Below are 23307 nucleotides of genomic sequence, written 5' to 3' on the forward strand. Positions count from 1 at the left end.
TAGATGTCAGCAATTTTGTCGCAGCTTGTCCTTCATGTGCCCGCAAAAAGTCCTCCAAAAGGCTTCCTACAGGTCATCTTCTGCCTCTTTCCATACCGTCTGCTCCCTGGAGGCACATTGCGATGGATTTCTTCACTGACTTGTCTGTGTCTTCCGGTTGTCCCGTGAAATGGGTCGTGGTGGCTCGATTCTTCAAGATGGGTCACTTCATCCCTTTTTCCGGTCTTCCCTCCACACCCAAGCTGGGGAAGTTGTTTGTTCCACATATTCTTCGTCTTCATGGTTTACTGTTTCATATTGTGTCCGACAGGGGAGTACAGTTCGTGTCCCGGTTCTGGTGTTCCCTCTGCAAGCAGCCGGAAGTGTCTCTGGATCTCTCCTAGGCATATTATCTACAATCCAATGGCCAGGTGGAACGGGTGAACCAGGTACTCACCAACTACCTGCGCATGGGCAGAGTTCTTTTACAACAACCATGTTGGTAAATCTTCTTCTAATTCTCCGTTCTTTGGTGTTTATGGGTGTCACCTTCGACTCCCTTGAACACCACTTCCAGTAATCCAGCAGCCGAGGATCTGGCTAGAGACTTCTCCAAGATCTGGTCTGAGACCAAGGCTTCTTTGGAACGGGCATCTGTGCGGATGAAAGATCAGAGCACGCAGACAAGAGATGTCTGGATTCCTCTCCATTCAAACCAAGGGACAAGGTATGGCTCTCTTCTAGGCACATTCGCCTCAAGGTTCCCTCCTACAACTTTGCTCCGCGGTTCATCGGTCCATTTGAAGTACTTCAGAGAATCAATGAGGTATGTTACCGGCTGAAGTTGCCTTCCTCTTTTCGGATCCACAATTCTTTTCATGTCTCTCTCCTTAAGCTTGTCATCTTCGTACGCCACTTCCGGGATCCTGGTACTCCTCCTTTCTCTGTCTTTGCGGGTGATGTCTTCGAGGTCAAGGCCATACTTGATGTGAAACGGAATGGGAATAAAAAAGCTGTTTATGGTCGACTGGAAGGGTTTTGGTCCGGAGGAGTGGTCTTGGGAACCAAGAGAAAATATTAATGCTCCCTGTCTCATGCATAGGTTCCTGGCTGGCTTGAAAAGTAGGGGGCGTAAGGGAGGGAGTACTGTAACGATCCGGTCAGCAGGACTGGGTGATCAGGCCCCATCTGGCCGTAGGCATTCCCCGCAATCTTACTTAACCTGTTTGCGCTCCCACGATGTTCCCTCAGGCTGTGGCCTGTTCCCGACATGTCTCCGCCGCCTCCACTCTTCCGGGTTGTGGGAGAGCGTGCATAGGGCGCATGTGCAGAGACAATTGAAGCATGCCAAAAGTAAAAGAAAATGATCTTAAAAATATATAAAAATACATGAAAGTTCAAATCACCCCCTTTTCGTCCAATTCAAAATAAATCAATAAGAATAAAATCAAACATAGACATATTTGGTATCGCCAAGTTCAGAATCGCCCGATCTATCACTAAAAAAAAGGATTAACCTGATCGCTAAACGGCGTAGTAAGAAAAAAAAGTCAAAACGCCAGAAATACTTTTTTTGGTCACTGCGACATTGCATTAAAATGCAATAACGGGCAATCAAAAGATTGTATCTGCACCAAAATGGTATCATTAAAAATGTCAGCTCAGCAGTCAAAAAATAAGCCCTCACCCAACCCGACATCATGAAAACTGGAGATGATATGGGTATCGAAAAATGGCACTTTTTTTTAAACAATGTTTGGAATTTTTTTCACCACTTAGATATAAAAGAACCGAGACTTGTTTGGTGTCTTTGAACTCGTAATGACCTGGAGAATCATAATGGCAGGTCACTTTTTTTCGGCCTTACTAACTATGTTACTATTGTCTTCCTGGAGCAGAACAATATTGTATCATACAATTATTAGGTTCTGTAGAAGGACGTAGATCTGGGTATTTATTATGATGGAATATAGGCTGAACTGGATGGACAAATGTCTTTTTTCGGCCTTACTAACTATGTTACTATGTTACTATGTTACTTTTAAAGGGAACCTGTCACCCCCCCTGGTGCTGCACTTTTAGTTAAAACGCCGGAGGGGGTGACAGCTTCCCTTCAACATTTAGTGAACCTAGAAAAAAATCCAAACAAAAAACAAGTGTGGGATTGCACTTTTTTTGCAATTGCACCACAGTTGAAATTTTTTACCGTTTTCTAGTACATGACATGGTAAAACCAATGATGTAATTCAAAAGTACAACTAGTCACGCAAAAAATAAGCCCTCACATGGCCATATTGATGGAAAAGTAAAAAAGATATGGCCCTGGGAACGAGGGGAGCGAAAAACTAAAACGCAAAACTGAATAAAAGCTGCGAGGTTAAGGGGTTAATGTACTACTGTACCAAATAAAAGTTTTTTCATTTTTGTACAAAAAAGATGACTTTCCTTCTTGATTTCATCACTAGAGGTTTCTTTTCCCACCTTTTTCTATTTCACCGACGTCCAAGACTGAGATGGCTCCGGGCGATGCTACTTCATAGTGAGCTGAAGTCTTTCCTCTCTATTTTCCCTCTATTATTTTTTTAACCCCTTAAGCCCCGAGGGTGGTTTGCACGTTAATGACCGGGCCAATTTTTACAATTCTGACCACTGTCCTTTTATGAGGTTATAACTCTGGAAGCTTCAACAGATCCTGGTGATTCTGACAAAGTTTTCTCGAGACATATTGTACTTCATGATAGTGGTAAAATTTGTTTGATATTACCTGCGTTTATTTGTGAAAACAATGGAAATTTGGCGAAAATTTCGCAATTTTCCAAATTTGAATTTTTATGCCCTTAAATCACAGAGATATGTCACACAAAATACTTAAAAAGTAACATTTCCCACATGTCTACTTTACATCAGCACAATTTTGGAAGCAACATTTTTTAGTTATAAGGGTTAAAAGTTGACCAGCAATTTCTCATTTTTACAACACCATTTTTTTAAGGACCATGGCACATTTGAAGTAATTTTGAGGGGTCTATATGATAGAAAATACCCAAATGTGACACCATTCTAAAAACTGCACCCCTCAAGGTGCTCAAAGCCACATTCAAGAACTTTATTAACCCTTCAGGTGTTTCACAGGAATTTTTGGAATGTTTAAAAAAAATGAACATTTAATTTTTTTTCACAACAAATTTACTTCAGCTCCAATTTGTTTTATTTTACCAAGGGTAACAGGAGAAATTGGACCCCAAGACTTGTTGTACAATTTGTCCTGAGTACACTGATACCCCATATGTGGGGGTAAACCACTGTTTGGGCACATGGCAGAGCTCGGAAGGGAAGGAGCGCCATTTGACTTTTCAATGCAAAATTGGCTGGAATTGAGATGGGATGCCATGTTGTGTTTGGATAGCCACTAATGTGCCTAAACATTGAAACCCCCCACAAGTGACACCATTTTGGAAAGAAGACCCCTTAAGGAACTTATCTAGATGTGTGGTGAGCACTTTGACGCACCAAGTGCTTCACAGAAGTTTATAATGTAGAGCAGTAAAAATAAAAAATAATATTTTTTCACAAAAATGATCTTTTCGCCCCCAATTTTTTATTTCCCCAAGGGTACCAGAAGAAATTGTACCCCAAAGGTTGTTGTGCAATTTGTCCTGAGTATGCTGATACCCTATATGTGGGGGTAAACCACTGTTTGGGTGCATGGCATAGCTCGGAAGGGAAGGAGCACCGTTTGACTTTTCAATGCAAAATTGGCTGGAATTGAGATGGGACGCCATGTTGCGTTGGGGAGCTCTTGATGTGCCTACACATTGAAACCCCCCACAAGTGACACCATTTTGGAAAGTAGACCCCCTAAGTATCTTATCTAGATGTGTTGTAAGAGCTTTGAACCCCCAAATGTTTCACTACAGTTTATACGCAGAGCCGTGAAAATAAAAATTCTTTTTTTTCCACAAAAATTATTTTTTAGCCCCCAGTTTTGTATTTTCCCAAGGGTAACAGGAGAAATTGGACCCCAAAAGTTGTTTTGCAATTTGTCCTGAGTACGCTGATACCCCATATGTGGGGGGTAACCACTGTTTGGGCGCATGGCAGAGCTCGGAAGGGAAGGAGCGCCATTTGGAAGGCAGACTTAGATGGAATGGTCTGCAGGCGTCACATTGCATTTGCAGAGCCCCTAATGTACCTAAACAGTAGAAACCCCCCACAAGTGACCCCATATTGGAACCTAGACCCCCCAAGGAACTTATCTAGATGTGTTGTGAGAGCTTTAAATCCCCAAGTATTTCACTACTGTTTATAACGCAGAGCCGTGAAAATAAAAAATCATTTTTGTCCTACAAAAATGTTTTTTTAGCCCCCCATATTTTTATTTTCCCAAGGGTAACAGGAGAAATTGGACCCCAAAAGTTGTTTTGCAATTTGTCCTGAGTACGCTGATACCCCATATGTGGAGAGTAACCACCGTTTGGGCGCATGGCAGAGCTCGGAAGGCAAGGAGCGCCATTTGGAATGCAGACTTAGATGGAATGGTCTGCAGGCATCACATTGCGTTTGCAGAGCCCCTAATGTACCTAAACAGTAGAAACCCCCCACATGTGACCCCATATTAGACCTAGACCCCCCAAGGAACTTATCTAGATATGTTGTGAGAACTTTAAACCCCCAAGTATTTCACTACCGTTTATATCAGAGCCGTGAAAATAAAAAATAATTTTTGTCCCACAAAAATGTTTTTTAGCCCCCCCAAAGTTTTATTTTCCCAAGGGTAACAAGAGAAATTGGATCCCAAAAGTTGTTGTCCAATTTGTCTTGAGAACGCTGATACCCCATATGTTGGGGTAAACCCCTGTTTGGGAGCACGGGAGAGCTCGGAAGGGAAGAAGCGCTGTTTTACTTTTTCAACGCAGAATTGTCTGGAATTGAGATCGGACGCCATGTCGCGTTTGGAGAAGCCTGATGTGCCTAAACAGTGGAAACCCCCAATTCTAACTGAAATCCTAACCGAAACACACCCCTAATCCCAACCACACCCCAAACCCCAACACTAACAACACCCCTAACTCCAACACACCCCTAACCCTAATCCCAACCATAACCCTAACCATACCCCTAACCCTGACACACCCCTAACCCTAATCCCAACCGTAAATGTAATCCAAACCCTTACCCTAACCCTAGCCCCAACCCTAACCCTAACCCCAACCCTAACCCTAACTTTTTCCATATTTTGGTCCACAGAGTCATGTATAGTCTTGTTTTTGTGGGACGAGTTGACGTTTTTATTGGTAATATTTTCGGGTGCGTGACATTTTTTGATCGCCTTTTATTCCGATTTTTGTGAGGCAGTATTGCCTAAAACCAGCTATTCATGAATTTCTTTTGGGGGGGGCGTTTATACCGTTCCGTGTTTGGTAAAATGGATAAAGCAGTTTCATTCTTCGGATCAGTACGATTACAGCGATGCCTCATTTAGATTATTTTTTTATGTTCTGGCGCTTTTATACGATAAAAACTATTTTATAGAAAAAATAATTATTTTTGCATCGCTTTATTCTGAGGACTATAACTTTTTTATTTTTTTACTGATGACGCTGTATGGCAGCTCGTTTTTTGCGGGACAAGATGATGTTTTCAGCGGTACTATGGTTATTTATATCTGTCTTTTTGATCGCGTGCTATTCCACTTTTTGTTTGGCGGTATGATAATAAAGGGTTGCTTTTTGCCTCGTTTTTTTTATTTTTTTACAGTGTTCACTGAAGGGGTTAACTAGTGGGACAGTTTTATAGGTCGGGTCGTTACAGACGATACTAAATACAGTGGGGCAAAAAAGTATTTAGTCAGTCAGCAATAGTGCAAGTTTCACCACTTAAAAAGATGAGAGGCGTCTGTAATTTACATCATAGGTAGACCTCAACTATGGGAGACAAACTGAGAAAAAAAAATCCAGAAAATCACATTGTCTGTTTTTTTTAACATTTTATTTGCATATTATGGTGGAAAATAAGTATTTGGTCAGAAACAAAATTTCATCTCAATACTTTGTAATATATCCTTTGTTGGCAATGACAGAGGTCAAATGTTTTCTGTAAGTCTTCACAAGGTAGCTACACACTGTTGTTGGTATGTTGGCCCATTCCTCCATGCAGATCTCCTCTAGAGCAGTGATGTTTTTGGCTTTTCGCTTGGCAACACGGACTTTCAACTCCCTCCAAAGGTTTTCTATAGGGTTGAGATCTGGAGACTGGCTAGGCCACTCCAGGACCTTGAAATGCTTCTTACGAAGCCACTCCTTCGTTGCCCTGGCGGTGTGCCTTGGATCATTGTCATGTTGAAAGACCCAGCCACATTTCATCTTCAATGCCCTTGCTGATGGAAGGAGGTTTGCACTCAAAATCTCACGATACATGGCCCCATTCATTCTTTCATGTACCCGGATCAGTCGTCCTGGCCCCTTTGCAGAGAAACAGCCCCAAAGCATGATGTTTCCACCACCATGCTTTACAGTAGGTATGGTGTTTGATGGATGCAACTCAGTATTCTTTTTCCTCCAAACACGACAAGTTGTGTTTCTACCAAACAGTTCCAGTTTGGTTTCATCAGGCCATGGGACATTCTCCCAAAACTCCTCTGGATCATCCAAATGCTCTCTAGCAAACTTCAGACAGGCCCAGACATGTACTGGCTTAAGCAGTGGGACACGTCTGGCACTGCAGGATCTGAGTCCACGGTGGCGTAGTGTGTTACTTATGGTAGGCCTTGTTACATTGGTCCCAGCTCTCTGCAGTTCATTCACTAGGTCCCCCCGCATGGTTCTGGGATTTTTGCTCACCGTTCTTGTGATCATTCTGACCCCACGAGGTAGGATTTTGCGTGGAGCCCAAGATCGAGGGAGATTATCAGTGGTCTTGTATGTCTTCCATTTTCTAATTATTGCTCCCACTGTTGATTTCTTCACTCCAAGCTGGTTGGCTATTGCAGATTCAGTCTTCCCAGCCTGGTGCAGGGCTACAATTTTGTTTCTGGTGTCCTTTGACAGCTCTTTGGTCTTCACCATAGTGGAGTTTGGAGTCAGACTGTTTGAGGGTGTGCACAGGTGTCTTTTTATACTGATAACAAGTTTAAAAAGGTGCCATTACTACAGGTAATGAGTGGAGGAAAGAGGAGACTCTTAAAGAAGAAGTTACCGATCTCTGAGAGCCAGAAATCTTGATTGTTTGTTTCTGACCAAATACTTATTTTCCACCATAATATGCAAATAAAATGTTAAAAAAACAGACAATGTGATTTTCTGGATTTTTTTTTCTCAGTTTGTCTCCCATAGTTGAGGTCTACCTATGATGTAAATTACAGACGCCTCTCATCTTTTTAAGTGGTGGAACTTGCACTATTGCTGACTGACTAAATACTTTTTTGCCCCACTGTATGTGTACTTTTATTGTTTTTTTTTTAATTTATTTAGATAAAGGAATATATTTATGGGAACAATATATATATATTTTTTTTTTAGGATTTTTTTTGTTTGTTTTTTACATATGTGAATATTTTTTTTTTTACTTTATAACATTGCCCCAGGGGGGGGCATCATGTTATTGGGTCAGATCGCTGATCTAACACTTTGCAGAGCACTGTGTCAGATCAGCGATCTGCAAGAAGGTCTGCAGGCTTACCAGCGCTTGCTCTGACCATGGTCATGATTAAGGGAGCTTAGTCTCCAGAAACGTATTGAAATTCACACCCACATGGTTTGTGCTGAAGTTTGCACCCTCTATGTTACAAGTTTGTGAATAAAGAAATTTTATCTTCACGGATTCGGTGGAGCTGGACATTTTTCTTCTTTTGAACATGACTCCTACCCTACACCTGTCGTTGCACACTTGCAACCACTGTGAGCAACCATGTCTATATCCTTGTCCCAGCATAGGGTTCAGTTGTACCTATCCCAGTCCTGGGAACATAAGCATAAATATGCAACCACCCACCCACAGGCTAAAATGCTATACGGCCACGTTTCCAGACTGTTTGCTCTATTAATGTTGCCTTTTAGGCTTTTTGAGATGGGAACTTTCTGCAACATCATGGTGGCCGTACCACGGTACTCAGTCTGCAGCCTCCACTATTTCTCCCGGTGCGCTGTACCCATCTTACACAAGCACGTATCCGACCAACTCTGTGACTGGGAAGGTCAACTTAACCACGAACACCTGAACAAGTGCTTGAGGCCAGGGACGCTGCATTTCTCTTGTTAGGTTGAACAATAAGAAATGCTCACTAGTTGCCTATTCCTGGCCTAATTGGATATTGATCAAGTGCGCAGTATAGAAATAACACGAGACAGACACAGTCGGATGTAAGCTCCCCTTGATCAATCTATGGCGCAGCTCCAAGAGACTTTATTTAATCTGAACATAGATTTACATAAACCCTGAAAGCAGGCTCAGTTAGCTCTAAAATGGGAGTGATTGATTAGTGGGTTGGGCAATGAGCTAGTCGATGGGTGGATCCATGAGGTCATCATCGTGGGCGGATCCATGAGATCTTGGGCGGATCCATGAGGTCATCAGGGTGGGCGTCATCTTGGATACCAGAGCATGGTGTATGGTGAAACAGAAAATGGCAGCCATCTTTAGTGTCACACTTTGATCCTAGCAAGCTTATGTTAGGTGAAATAATACACTTTACGGGTCATTGCTCTCAATCTCTTATGTCTTGAGGTTAATTAAGTATTTAATCTTATGGCTCTCCTCAACACTGATGGTAAACTGGGTGAACCATGTTTCCCCCACCTTCTACACCTGTACCTGCAATTACCCCTCCTCACCCTCCATCTCAGAAACTTCAATATCAGTCGCAAGCTGGAAGCACTGCAGCACTGCCTCTACCAAGTGGCAGCAAGCTGTGCTGAAGCTAATCTTGGCAGTGCTGCAGCAGCGTTTGCAATTTGCATCTCACCGACTGGTGTGCGATGTCCTCACATTTTGGAACTCAACATTACATATGTTGGCAAGGCATTGTGAGCAGAGGGCAGCAGTTGAATACCAGATACACCATGCCAGTCCATATTCCTGTCATGCTCTGCATATAAGAGCTTGTAAGGAGAAGGACTGGACCCAGGGTACCTGTCCTGTGCCGGGTCCAGAACTGTCGGGGCTGTCTCCTCTGTTGTCCGGGGGAAAACTTAGAGACCTGGAACAACCTTTGCACTACAGAGCAGGGGGCGTGGCTACTATAAAAAAGCCTGAGTGCGCACGTTAGCAGACAGCCTTGGCGGGAAGAAGCAGCGTGGCAGGGACAAGAAAGTGCTCCAACTTCTTAGCACAGAAATAGCGCAAGCCTGCACTCATATTTCCCTGTGGTAACTCACAAAGCCTGTGACGAGTATCTTGCTGTGTGCCCGCTGGCTCCTGCGATGCTCCGGGTCCGTGAGTAATGGACGTGCACCGCTTAGTAAGGACCGGGTAACTCACCTCCAACTGTGCTCTTACCCCCTGGTATACATCTGTCGAGCCACGTTAGATGTCGAGGAAAAGCCGCTGCCATCAGGATTCGATTCAAGGACACCTCCAGGACGACACCGGATCCATCCCGCGCTGACCGTGTTGGAGCCACCAATCCACTCTGGACTCTTCAGTCAGGAAGCCGTCTGACTGATAAGTTAACCATTGAGAACTGTTGTTATTCCTATTACATACTTTACCCCTATCCCATATACCAACTGTTAAACTCCAGATTTATCCTATCTTCTCCCTGTGTGGAGTATACCCCTGTTCTAGTAAAACACGTTAACTCTTGCTCTGTCTCCTGTCTGTTACTGCATCACACAACTTGCTCACAAGCTGATGAGTGGGCATGAATGTCTGACAACTGTGGTGTGTCACGGGGTTACCACAACAGAGAAGAGCCAGAAGACTTCAGCATCTGATTGCTCCTACTCCTATGCTGAAAAGAAGCACTTCACATTCTTTTTAAATGGTGTTAATTTCTTTTGGCAGAACAGGGGTTAATCGGCCATATTGAGAGCTCTGTCAGTCTGAGCTCTCAGCTGAGCATGGTTAGCCACTCATATCCCCTATATAATCTGGGTCCTGATTGAAACACATCTTCAGAGCTAGCTTATGCTGCATGGCTTGGAGGAGAGGTGTTTTGGTGGTTATATGATAAGGAGTTTGGAGGAGTTGAGTTATCTGTGACTGTTGCATTGATTTGTAAGTGTGATAATTCCTTTCCCTCCTTTTACTTTGGGTTTTCCCAAACCTCCACTCCCCAGTGCATTCCTCTGTTATATGTGAGTGAATATTTGTATGCCTGGTATTTTCAGTTACCCTTGTTCGTGTTGCCTTGTTCACCATTGGTGTACTGCGGTGCACGGCAGAGGACTCGACCAAGATGGTGAGCGGTGATGACGCCATAATCAGCATCACATCCTGCTTCCCTGTCTACTGAAATGCTCGCTGCTAACAATTAAAGAGGAGGCTTTGCAGCCAGTGCCAGTTGAGCTGGAGCAAGAAACTATACTGAGTGATGCTACACAGCCCAGCCTCATCTCATCTTCTCAACTAGGATTGGGTGATAATGAGGAGGAGGAGGAACAGGAGCTGGTTGCCTGCTCTACAGATGATAGTATCCACACCACCTTCATCCCATCCATTCAGCATGGATGGGCTGAAGGCAAGGAGGAGAGGGAAGAGGAGGATGAGGAGGACATCATCAACAGTCATCCTCTTGGTGGGAGCAGGGAAGTCTTGGCTGTTGGCAGTCTTACACACATGGTTGAGTTTATGTTCTGCTGCCCATGACCCTTGCATTGTATGCATTTTGGCCAATACTAATTAGTGATTGGTCACCCTTCTGGACCCATGTCACAAGGAGGACTTTACATCTCTCTTTCCCATGGCAGAGAGGTCTAATAAAATGTTGCAGTACCAGAAGGCCCTAGTTGAATAATTATTAAAAAATTCCCATCTGACAAAGCTGGCAGCAGAGGTCACAGTTCCTTGGACAACCAAGGAGTGGAGGCTAGGGAGACACACACCAGATGCAACAGAGGCAAGGGAATACTCTCAAAGGTCTGTGACAGTTTTCTCTGACCCTCCCATTGCCCAGGCCCTGATGCGTAGTCTACTCTGACAAGGAGGGAAAAGTTTAGACAGATGCTGAAGGAATACCTTGCTGACTGTGACAGCATCCTCCATGATTCGTCTGTGCTTTACAACTATTGGGTACCAAAACTAGACATGTGGCATGAACTGTCTCTCCACACCTTGGAGGTTCCGGCATGCCCTGCCGCTATCTTTTTTGTCAGAGTGGGTTTTTAGTGGCGCTGGGGGTATTATAACCCATAGACGTAACCTCCCGTCAACTGAAAATGCTGACAGGCTGACTCTTATCAAAATGAACAAGGGCTAGATTGGGCTAGACTTCTGTACATCGCCGGATGACAGCAGCGGAACTTTTACTCAAATACAGTGTTTTGTTGTTTTTTTCTGGTGTATTTCCATACACACCCTTCTCATCCAAACATGGGATATACACTTCAGGATTTCATCTTTTTTATGTTGTCTTCCTCATTTTTTTTGTCGTTGTGTCCCAAGCTGTAATCCATGTCTGGGAGCTCAGTAGTTTTGAACCTGGACGGTGCCAAGATGCAACCGTCCCGGCTGAAAACTACTGGTGAATGAACTGCTGAGAGCGCAGCATGATTTACCAGTGGTGATATCATCACCGGCATTTTCCCACGATCCTGAGGTCACCGCAGTTCAGCCCGGCCTCGATGATATCACTGCTGGTGAATGTTGCTGCGCTCTCAGCAGCTCATACACCAGTGGTTTTTAGCCGGGACGGTCACATCTTGGCACCGTTCAGGTTGAAATCTATTTGGTCCAAAGACATGGATTACTGTCTGGGACACAACGACGGACATGTATGGTATATTGTTGTTTTTTTATTTTATTTTTATTACAGGAAATAGAGTGTGTCGGGGAATTAGGGGTTGCAGTAAGTATGGTATAATTTAGAATATTAAAGGAGTCTGTGTAATTTTTTAAAATAAAGGATTTTATTCTGGCTCTGTCTTTATTTAACATATAACTATAGGAATAGTAATGGATAGGTGTCTTATAGACACCTCTCCATTACTAAGCTGTGGGATTGATGTCACCTGACATTACAGAGGTGACATCAACCCCACAAATATGAACCCCACTTGCCACCGCTACAGAGCAAGTAGGAAGAACCAGGCAAAGTGCCTGAAAAGGCGCATCAAATAGATGCGCCTTCCCTGGGAAGCTGCGGGCTGCTGTTTTTAGGCTGGGGGGGTGCCTATACAATGGCTCTTTACCAGCCTGAGAATAGCAGCCCCCAGCTGTGAGCTTTAGCAAGGCTGGTTGTCAAAAATGGGGGGGACCCATGCCGTTTTTTAAAAATATTCATTTAAATAATTAAAAAAAACAGCGTGGGGACCCCTCCATTCTTGATAACCAACCTTGCGGAAGCTGACAGCTGAGGGTTGCAGAGTAGTTGGTTCAAGAAAATAGGGGGGAACCCAAGTCAGGTTTTTCATTCATTTATTCGTTTGATCTCAGGCAGCGGCTGTGAAATACCCCAATCATCTGCTCCTGCTCTCACTGTTATTAGCGGCAGCAGGTGTCGGATGATGGGGTAAGAGTCCCAAAAGCCCCCACCTGCTGTCATCATTCAGACTTTAAGATACAGTGGGGGAAAAAAGAATTTAGTCAGCCACCAATTCTGCAAGTTCTCCCACTTAGCAAGATGAGTGAGACCTGTAATTGACATCTTAGGTAGACCACAACTATGAGAGTCAAAATGAGAAAACGAATACTGAAATTCACCTTGTCTGATTTTGCAAGATTTATTTTGCAAATTTTGGTGGAAAATAGGTATTTGGTCACTTAAAAACATGCAAGATTTCTGGCTCTCACTGACCTGTAACTTCTTTATTAAAAGACTCCTCTGTCCTCCACTCATTACCTGTAGTAATGGCACCTGTTTGAACATGTTATCATTATAAAAGACACCTGTCCACAACCTCAAACTGTCACACTCCAAACTCCACTATGGTGAAGACCAAAGAGCTGTCGAAGGACACCAGAAACAAAATTGTAGCCCTGCACCAGGCTAGGAAGACTGTATCTGAAATAAGCAAGCAGCTTGGTGTGATGTAATCAACAGTGGGAGCAATAATAAGAAAATGGAAGACATACAAGACCAGTGATCAGGGGTGGATTAAGGGTAGCCAGGGCCCCGGGCTGTTCACACACTGTGGACCCCCCGGTCATGTGACGGGGGTCATGTGATGGGGGTCATGTGACGGGGGTCATGATATACCCGAACCAGATTATACCAGAAAAATGGCCGGGCCCTACTCTACTGTAACCTATTAAATATTTGTTAAAATCTGCAATACAATTTAGGTATATCTTGACCAATAATATCACATACAAGGAACAAATACAACCGCACCATGACCAGACCACAAATTACAACCACAGTGATCGAATAATATCACATACAAGGAACAAATACCACCGCACCATGTCAAGACCACATATTAAGAAGGAATATGTCAAGACCACATATTACCACTTGGTGACCAAATAGCACATACAAGGGACAAATACCGCAACACCATTTCCAGACCACATATTACCACCACATAGTGACTGAGTACCACAATACTGATCAGTAATAAAAAAACAAAAACACAATACTATCACCATAAGTGCCAGTATTCACAGGAGATCTGTACTTAGTATGCAGTGTCTGTGTAGAGGTAATACAGTGATCACTGGTGACATTGTACACAGGACCGCTGTATATAGTATACAGTGTATAGTGTCAGTGTATAGGCAACACTGACTCACCAGTGATGTCTCTAGGTGAACTCCTTCATCTTTCATCCAGCACAGACTGCCATCATTTCTTCCAGCCAGGACTCGTTTCTGCAGGAAATAACACAGTTATCTCGAGCTCCACTTGCAGAACACATTACTTAATTTTTCACAACTTCTACATTACACCACATGAAGAAAAAAAGCAACAACGAAAAAAAGGATGATAAATGACCAAAAAAGTATCATCAAAAATGTATAAACTTTATTCATATTAAAATCCAGCAAGTATATGAAACGTGACACACAGCATGGCGCCACAGGACTAGACCCTGCAGTAAATGCAGCAGGAGGCACGCGCACAGGAATATCAGTCCACAGAGTACAGTGATCACATATTGCCTGACATGATTTCAGAAAAAATAAACAAAATGAAGAAAATAAGCCTAAAAACTCAGCATACATAAATAAATATGGCAATACATGAGAAGACCAATTGACGTGGGAGGCGACAACATCAACGGTGACCTAAATAGTACACCGCAGACTACAGACCCAGGAGAGTTAATCAAATGACAGTGCAGTGTAAAGGTAATAATAAACCTGGGGCTGCCGATATATACATTGACTCGTAAGTACTACAATACAGCTATACGGCCGACATCACCACCGAATAATACCCACCGCAATGTGGACTGAAGATCCCGGGAGATCCAAAAATAAAATAAATACATCACTGCAGTAATAATATCCCTTAATTAGCCCCTATGGTAATAATATTCCCCACACTGGCTCCGTTTATCTCATTCCTGGCTCCAGCCATATGTTCTCCCATCCTGCACTCATGAGTATCCATTCTACCCCATATGATCTCCACATCCTGCCCCATCTGTCTCCATCGTATCCATCCTGCCCCATGATCCAATCCTGCCCCATGTCTCCAATCATGCCCCGTGTCTACATTCTGCCCATGCCTCCAGTCCTGCCCCCAGTGTGTCCAGCATATTACCCCCAGTGTGTCCAGCATATTACCCCCAGTGTGTCCAGCAATCTGCCCCAGTATGTCCAGCATATTGCCCCCAGACAGTGTGTCTAGCAATCTGCCCCAGTTTGTCCAGCATATTACCACCAGTGTGTCCAGCAATCTGGCCCAGTGTCTCCAGCATTGCCCCAGTGTGTCCAGCAATCATCTGCCCCAGTGTATCCAGCATTGCCCCAGTGTGTCCAGCAATCATCTGCCCCAGTGTCTCCAGCAATCTGCCCCAGTGTCTCCAGCAATCTGCCCCCAGTGTCTCCAGCAATCTGCCCCCAGTGTCTCCAGCAATCTGCCCCCAGTGTGTCCTCCAGCAATCTGCCCCACTGTCTCCAGCAATCTGCCCCACTGTCTCCAGCAATCTGCCCCACTGTCTCCAGCAATCTGCCCCACTGTCTCCAGCATTGCCCCCAGTGTGTCCTCCAGCATTGCCCCCCAGTGTGTCCTCCAGCAATCTGCCCCAATGTCTCCAGCATTGCCCCACTGTCTCCAGCATTGCCCCACTGTCTCCAGCATTGCCCCCAGTGTGTCCTCCAATCTGCCCCAGTGTCTCCAGCATTGCCCCCCAGTGTGTCCTCCAATCTGCCCCACTGTCTCCAGCATTGCCCCCAGTGTGTCCTCCAATCTGCCCCAGTGTCTCCAGCATTGCCCCCCCAGTGTGTCCTCCAATCTGCCTCACTGTCTCCAGCAATCTGCCCCACTGTCTCCAGCAATCTGCCCCACTGTCTCCAGCAATCTGCCCCACTGTCTCCAGCAATCTGCCCCACTGTGTCCTCAAGCATTGCCCCCCCAGTGTCCTCCAATCTGCCCCACTGTCTCCAGCATTGCCCCCAGTGTGTCCTCCAATCTGCCTCACTGTCTCCAGCATTGCCCCCAGTGTGTCCTCCAATCTGCCCCAGTGTCTCCAGCATTGCCCTTAGTGTGTCCTCCAATCTGCCCCAGTGTCTCCAGCATTGCCCCCCAGTGTGTCCTCCAATCTGCCCTACTGTCTCCAGCATTGCCCCCAGTGTGTCCTCCAATCTGCCCCAGTGTCTCCAGCGTTGCCCCCAGTGTGTCCTCCAATCTGCCCCAGTGTATCCAGCATTGCCCCCCAGTGTGTCCTCCAATCTGCCCTACTGTCTCCAGCATTGCCCCCAGTGTGTCCTCCAATCTGCCCCAGTGTCTCCAGCATTGCCCCCCAGTGTGTCCTCCAGCATTGCCCCCCAGTGTGTCCTCCAATCTGCCCCAGTGTCTCCAGCATTGCCCCCAGTGTGTCCTCCAATCTGCCCCAGTGTCTCCAGCATTGCCCCCCAGTGTGTCCTCCAATCTGCCCCAGTGTCTCCAGCATTGCCCCCAGTGTGTCCTCCAATCTGCCCCAGTGTCTCCAGCATTGCCCTTAGTGTGTCCTCCAATCTGCCCCAGTGTCTCCAGCATTGCCCCCCAGTGTGTCCTCCAATCTGCCCTACTGTCTCCAGCATTGCCCCCAGTGTGTCCTCCAATCTGCCCCAGTGTCTCCAGCATTGCCCCCAGTGTGTCCTCCAATCTGCCCTACTGTCTCCAGCATTGCACCCAGTGTGTCCTCCAATCTGCCCTACTGTCTCCAGCATTGCCCCCAGTGTGTCCTCCAATCTGCCCCAGTGTATCCAGCATTGCCCCCCAGTGTGTCCTCCAATCTGCCCTACTGTCTCCAGCATTGCCCCCAGTGTGTCCTCCAATCTGCCCCAGTGTCTCCAGCATTGCCCCCCAGTGTGTCCTCCAGCATTGCCCCCCAGTGTGTCCTCCAATCTGCCCCAGTGTCTCCAGCATTGCCCCCAGTGTGTCCTCCAATCTGCCCCAGTGTCTCCAGCATTGCCCCCCAGTGTGTCCTCCAATCTGCCCTACTGTCTCCAGCATTGCCCCCAGTGTGTCCTCCAATCTGCCCCAGTGTCTCCAGCATTGCCCCCCAGTGTGTCCTCCAGCATTGCCCCCCAGTGTGTCCACCGCACCGATAACTGATCCAAAAAAAAAACAAAACAAAAAAAAAACAAGCAGTCTCCTCACCTGTCCGCGATCCAGGCGGCGATCTCCCTGCAGCAGCGCACACTCGCCGGCGACTGACAATGACGTCAGACGCCGGCGACGTGTGCGCTGCGGCCGACATCAGCTGCCAGCCTCCAATTGGCTGGCGGCTGTTGTTAACTATTGACGTGCGGGCGCGTGCCCGCACATCAATAGGAAACCGCCGCAGCGCCGGAAGGGGCCGGTGAGCAGATGAGAAGGGGCCCAATGCGGGCCCCCTCTCTCTGCCTACCGGGTCCGGGGGGCACATAAACGCCGCCCGGCGGGCAGTCACAGAGGATTATCAGAGGGTTAATCTGCGGTAGCCCAGGGCCCCCCCAGACCACTGGGCCCTGGGCTACCGCCCATATTGACCCTCTGATAATCCGCCCCTGCCAGTGATAATCTTCCTCGATCTGGGGCTCCACGCAAGATCTCAACCCGTGAGGTCAAAATGATAACCAGAACGGTGAGCAAAAATCTCAGGACCACACGTGGGGACCTAGTCAATGACCTGCATAGAGCTGGGACCACTGTAGCAAAGGCTCCCATCAGTAACACACTACACTGCCAGGGACTCAGATCCTGCAGCGCCAGATGTGTTCACCTGACAAAGCCAGTACATGTCTGGGCCCGTCTGAAGTTTGCTAGAGAGCATTTGAATTATCCAGAAGAGTATTGGGAGACTGTTATCTGGACTGATGAAACCAAAGTAGAACTGTTTGGTAGAAACAAAACTCATAGTGTTTGGAGAAGACAGAATGCTGAATTGCATCCAAAGAACTCCATACCAACTGTGAAGCATGGGGGTGGCGACATCATGCTTTGGGGCTGTTTCTCTGCAAAGGGACCAGGACGACTGATCCGTGTACATGGAAAAATGAATGGGGCCATGTATTGTGGGATTTTGAGTGCAAACCTCCTTCCATCAACAAAGGCATTGAAGATGAAATGTGGATGGGTCTTTCAACATGATAATGATAACAAGCACACCACCAGGGCAACAAAGGAGTGACTTTGTAAGAAGCTTATGGAGGTCCTGGAGTGGCCTAGCCAGTCTCCAGATCTCAACCACATAAAAAACCTTTGGAGGGAGTTGATAGCCCATGTTGCCCAGCAACAGGCCCAAAACATCACTGCTCTAGAGGAAATCTGCATGGAGGAATGGGCCAACATACCACCAACAGTGTGTGCCAACCTTGTGAAGACTTACAGAAAACGTTTGACCTCTGTCATTGCCAACAAAGGACGTTTAACAAAATATTGAGATGAACTTTTATTAATGACCAAATACTTATTTTCCACCCTAATTTACAAAATAAATCTTGCAAAATCAGACAAGGTGATTTTCTTGATTTGTTTTCTCATTTTCACTCTCATAGTTGTGGTCTACCTATGATGTCAATTACAGCCCTCTCTCATCTTGTTAAGTGGGAGAACTTGCAGAATTGGTGGCTGACTACATACCTTTTTTCCCCACTGTAACTCTCATTAATCTCTTCTTCTTGCACCGATCGCCGGCAGAGCAGGGGAGAATGATGTGAGCCGGTTTCAGCACCAGCCAGCGGGGAACAGTGCTTCCTGTAATGATTCTTCCCCGGAGGCCGTTCGTGTGATACTGATGCATCACAGGGATGGCATCCATGTGCGGTACGTGTTTACATGGACCCATTGATTTGAAAGGGTCTGTGTGATCCGTGCAGCTGCACAAAAATAGGGGTCACTCGGAGACACGGTCAGTGAAAAAACACAGATATGTGCACAGACCCATTCATTTGAACGTGTCTACAGTACGTGTGTCAGTGTCTCCGGTACTTGTGAAAACTGCATCACATATACTGGAGACACTGGTGTGTGAACGGGGCCTGAAGGTTGATGAATAAAGTCCTAGGAGACTTCAGAGTGTCATACATGACTTTTCAGTGCAATTGAAGGATTTTGAGTATTTTCAATTCACTGTAAATTAATTCACCGTGAAAATGAAATCTGAATTCAGATTTTAAAACATTCACAAACCACTAATAAATTTGGCTTAGACAGGCTGTATGCACATGTCGCATTTTTGTCACAAAACCTGAAGGAAATTTTGATGTCAACAATAGTTATTTGTGACTTGCAGATTTGAATCTGCAGCATGTCAAATCTTTCAGTGTTTTTGCATAGTTTTTCCACCCATTGACGTCAATGAAGTCAGTTGAAAACGTTATAAAAATACAGGTCTAAAAATGACTGCGTCTTTGCTGTGTTTTTGCATGCATTTTTAGACAACAGTGAATACTAATAGATTAAGATATATAGTAGTTATAGATATAGATAGACAGACATAGACATACAGACAGATAAACAGACACATATAATTACACAACCCTCCGACATATCATAAAATTGCATCCTGTGGAGCTTATTGAATGATTAAATAAATTAATAAATAAATGAAAAAAAATGACGTGGGCCCCCCTATTTTCTGTAACCAGCAAAAGTAAAGCAGACAGCTGTAAGCTGATATTTTCTGGTTTGGAACGTCAATGATTATTGGGTCCTTCAAATTCTAAAGTTACCAACCATCAGCTGCCCCAGAAGTGGAGAATCTGGTGCTTTGCCTTTGGTCTTCCTGATTGACTTGGTGCGATGGCAATTGGGGTAATAGGGCTTGGGGTTCATGTTAACTGTGAATTGTCCAAAAACACAGCTGACATCAAACCCTGGTGTTAATAATGTCTATCAGACACTCCATTACTAACCTAGTAAGGAAAGAGAAAAACACACGCTCAAAAATACTTTATTCAAATAAACACTCCCCGACACGATCCCTCGTTCACCAATTTATTAAAAAAAAGTTTCCATTCAGGTCCAACATAGTCCACTGAATCCGGCATTGTCCACAAACAGAAACCTGAAAAACATGCTAAGAGAGAAATAAAAACAAGACACTGTCCCTTGTTCACCAATTTATTAGAAAGAAAAGTTCCCATGCAGGTCCGACATAGTCCACCGAATCCTACGTAGTCCAGAGAGTTTATGCAAATAAACACTCCCTGACACTTTCCCTGGTTCACCAATTTATTAAAAAAAAGTTCCCACGCCGCTCCAATGTAGTTCACAGAATCTGGCGTAGTCCAGAGCATAGAGTAACCAGGAACGTCTGAAGAGCAGTGACATTACTTACGTTACTAACATCACTGTTATTCAGAGGCACCGGGTGACACCTCTCTCTGAAGAGCAGTGAGGTCAGTAATGTAAGTGACATCACTGCTTTCTGAATGTTCATGTGTCACTCTTATGTTTTAATAAAAGGGTAAACCAGGGAAAGTGTCGGGGAGTGTTTGTTTGAATAAAGTATTTTTGTGTGCTTGTGTTTCTTTTTTCTTACTGGGTTAGTAATGCGGGGGGTCTGATAGACACCTCTTCATTACTAACACCAGGGCTTGATGTCAACTGTGTTTTAGGACAGTTCACAGCTGACATCAACCTCGACTACCATTACCCTGTTTGCCACGGCACTAGGGCAGTGGGTAAGAGCCAGAATTGGCGCATTTAATGCGATACTCTACTTCAGGGAGGGCTGGTATATTTAGGCTGGGTAGCGCTCAATACCAAAGACCTTCCCAGCCTGATATCAATTTACAGCTGTCTGCTTTAACTTTGCTGGTTAAAAAAAATGCAGGGGACTCCACTTTTTTCATTTATTTATTTAATCATAAAAGCTGTCCAATAAGCACCACAGGGTGCAATTTTATTATGCTTTGGGTTGAGTTGTGCAATTACCGTATTTTTTGAACTATAAGATGCACCCCAAATTTTCAGGAGGAAATTAGGGGAAAAAATGTAATGCATCAAATGGGGGTCTGTCTTACAGTTGGCATTCAGCTTACCGGCAGAGAAGGGGAGGTTCTGGTGGTGGTGGAGTGGCGTCACAGGAGGTGTTCAGTCCATAGTCATCTATGCAGAACAGTGAACAGTCCATAGTCAGCAATGTAGTATAATGCATAGCCCACAGTCATCCATGTAGTATGCGCTTCAAAACACTTCAGCTGAATGTTTCCTCCTGGAATTGTGAACTCTCTACTTTGTCACAAAATTAAAGGGATATTTTCATCTCAGATATTCCCCAAAGTATGCCATAAATAGTTATCAAGTAAGATCCAAATCAGTAAGACAGAGCCCTGTCTTGCACCACTGGGAACTGGGAATACTTGTCTATTCACTGCTATGGGAGTTCTGAAAATGCACAGGATTTTTCCTTGGCTATTTTTTTAAATCTAATATATAAAGCTGAATGTGTGTGTGTGTGTGTGTGTGTATGTATATATGTATGTATGTCCGGGATTGGCATCTGCACCGTCGCAGCTACAGCCACAAAATTTTGCACAGTCACACGTCTGGAAACCCGAGAGCGTCATAGGCTATGTTGTGAGGTGAAATTTTAACCCCGCGCGTTCCAATTCACCAAACAATTTTGCCCCCATCTACATAATGGGAAAAAAGTGAAAGGAAAAATGTTGGAGGCGTCGCAGCTACAGCCACAAAATTTTGCACAGTCACACGTCTGGACCCTGAGAGCATCATAGGCTATGTTGTGAGGTGAAATTTTAACCCCGCGCTTTCCAATTCACCAAACAATTTTGCCCTTATCTACATAATGGGGAAAAGTGAAAGGAGAAGTGTTGGAGGCAAATTGACAGCTGCCAGATGTGAACAAGGGGGACTTAAAGAGTGAGAGCGATGGCGCCAAAGAGTATATACCGTACAGTTGCTAAGGTGGGGCCCTGACATGGGATACTCACCACACACCGGGATATGAACACACACACAAAATGCGCCACACACTACCACGTGCTTGAACACATATTACCCTCAGTACACATTTCACCACACATACACCAACCTCGCCACATAAAAGTCGAAACACAAAAGTCGCCGCTCAAAGCTCGCCACGCGCAAAACTCGCCACATGCAAAAACTAGGCTCACGCAAAACTCGCCACAAGTGCAAAACTCACCTCATGGAAAACTCGCCACACGCAAAACTTGCACACGCGGAAAAATTGCCACATGCACAAATGTTGCAACACATGCAAAAGTTGCCTCACACAAAACTTGCACATACTCAAAAGGCACCACACATATAACTCGCCACGCGCAAAACTCACCATGCGCAAAACTTGCTGCACACAACTTGCTACACTAACCTGTCACATGCAACTCAACACACAAAAAGTCGCTACATGCATGTCGCCACACGCAACTCAACACACACAACTTGACAAATGAAACTCACCCTAAAACACACACAAGTCTGGTATTATCCTTCAAAAATAAAAATCTGATTAATAAGCAGACAAACTACAAGAGCAACAAATGTACCATATAGGAAACACGGCAGCTGTCAGTCACATGACCTGTCTATTATGTGTATGTGTGAGCTAATATGTACTGCCAGGGGGAGGGCTTCCTGTTTGCTGGGGATTTATCAGGCTGCCAATTTAGCTTACAAATACTGAGGTAAAAATACTGAGCAAATAACGTGTAAACGAGGTCTAATACAGGAGGAGATGACACACAGGTATATACTATATACAGGGGAGATGACACACAGGGATATACTATATACAGGAGCAGATGACCTACAGGTATATACTATATACAGGAGGAGATGACATACAGGTACATACTATATACAGGAGGAGATGACACACAGGTATATACTATATACAGGAGGAGATGACATACAGGTATATGCTATATATAGAAGATGACATACAGGTATATACTATATACAGGAGGAGATGACACACAGATATATACTATATACAGGGGAAATGACACACAGGTATATACTATACACAGGAGGAGATGACATACAGGTATATACTATATATAGGAGATGACATACAGGTATATACTATATATAGGAGCAGATGACACGGGTATATGCTATATACAGGGGAGATGACAAACAGCAGGTATATACTATATACAGGGGAGATGACATACAGGTATATACTATATACAGGAGATGACATACAGGTGTATACTATATATAAGGGAGATGACAAACATGTATATACTGAGGTGAAAATGAGAGGTGTGAGGTGAAAATGAAAAGGTGTGAGTGCAAAATGAGAGGAGTGAGGGAAAATAGTGGAGTGATCGGAAAATGACAGATGTGAGGTCGAAATGACAAGTGTTAGGGGGGAATGAGAGGAGTGAGGGAGAAAATGAGAGGTGTGAGGGAGAAAATGAGAGATGTGAGGGGGAAAATGAAAGATGTGATTGGGAAAATAAGAGAAGTGAGGTGCTATAACTAACCACAGATATTTACTATGCCCAGGCAACGCCGGGCTCTTCAGCTAGTCTAATATATAAAGCTGAATGTGTGTGTGTATGTGAGTGTGTATGTATGTCCGGGATTGGCATCTTCACCGT

The sequence above is a fragment of the Ranitomeya imitator genome, chromosome 1 (genome assembly GCF_032444005.1).
Source record: "Ranitomeya imitator isolate aRanImi1 chromosome 1, aRanImi1.pri, whole genome shotgun sequence".
NCBI classification, from domain to species: domain Eukaryota; kingdom Metazoa; phylum Chordata; class Amphibia; order Anura; family Dendrobatidae; genus Ranitomeya; species Ranitomeya imitator.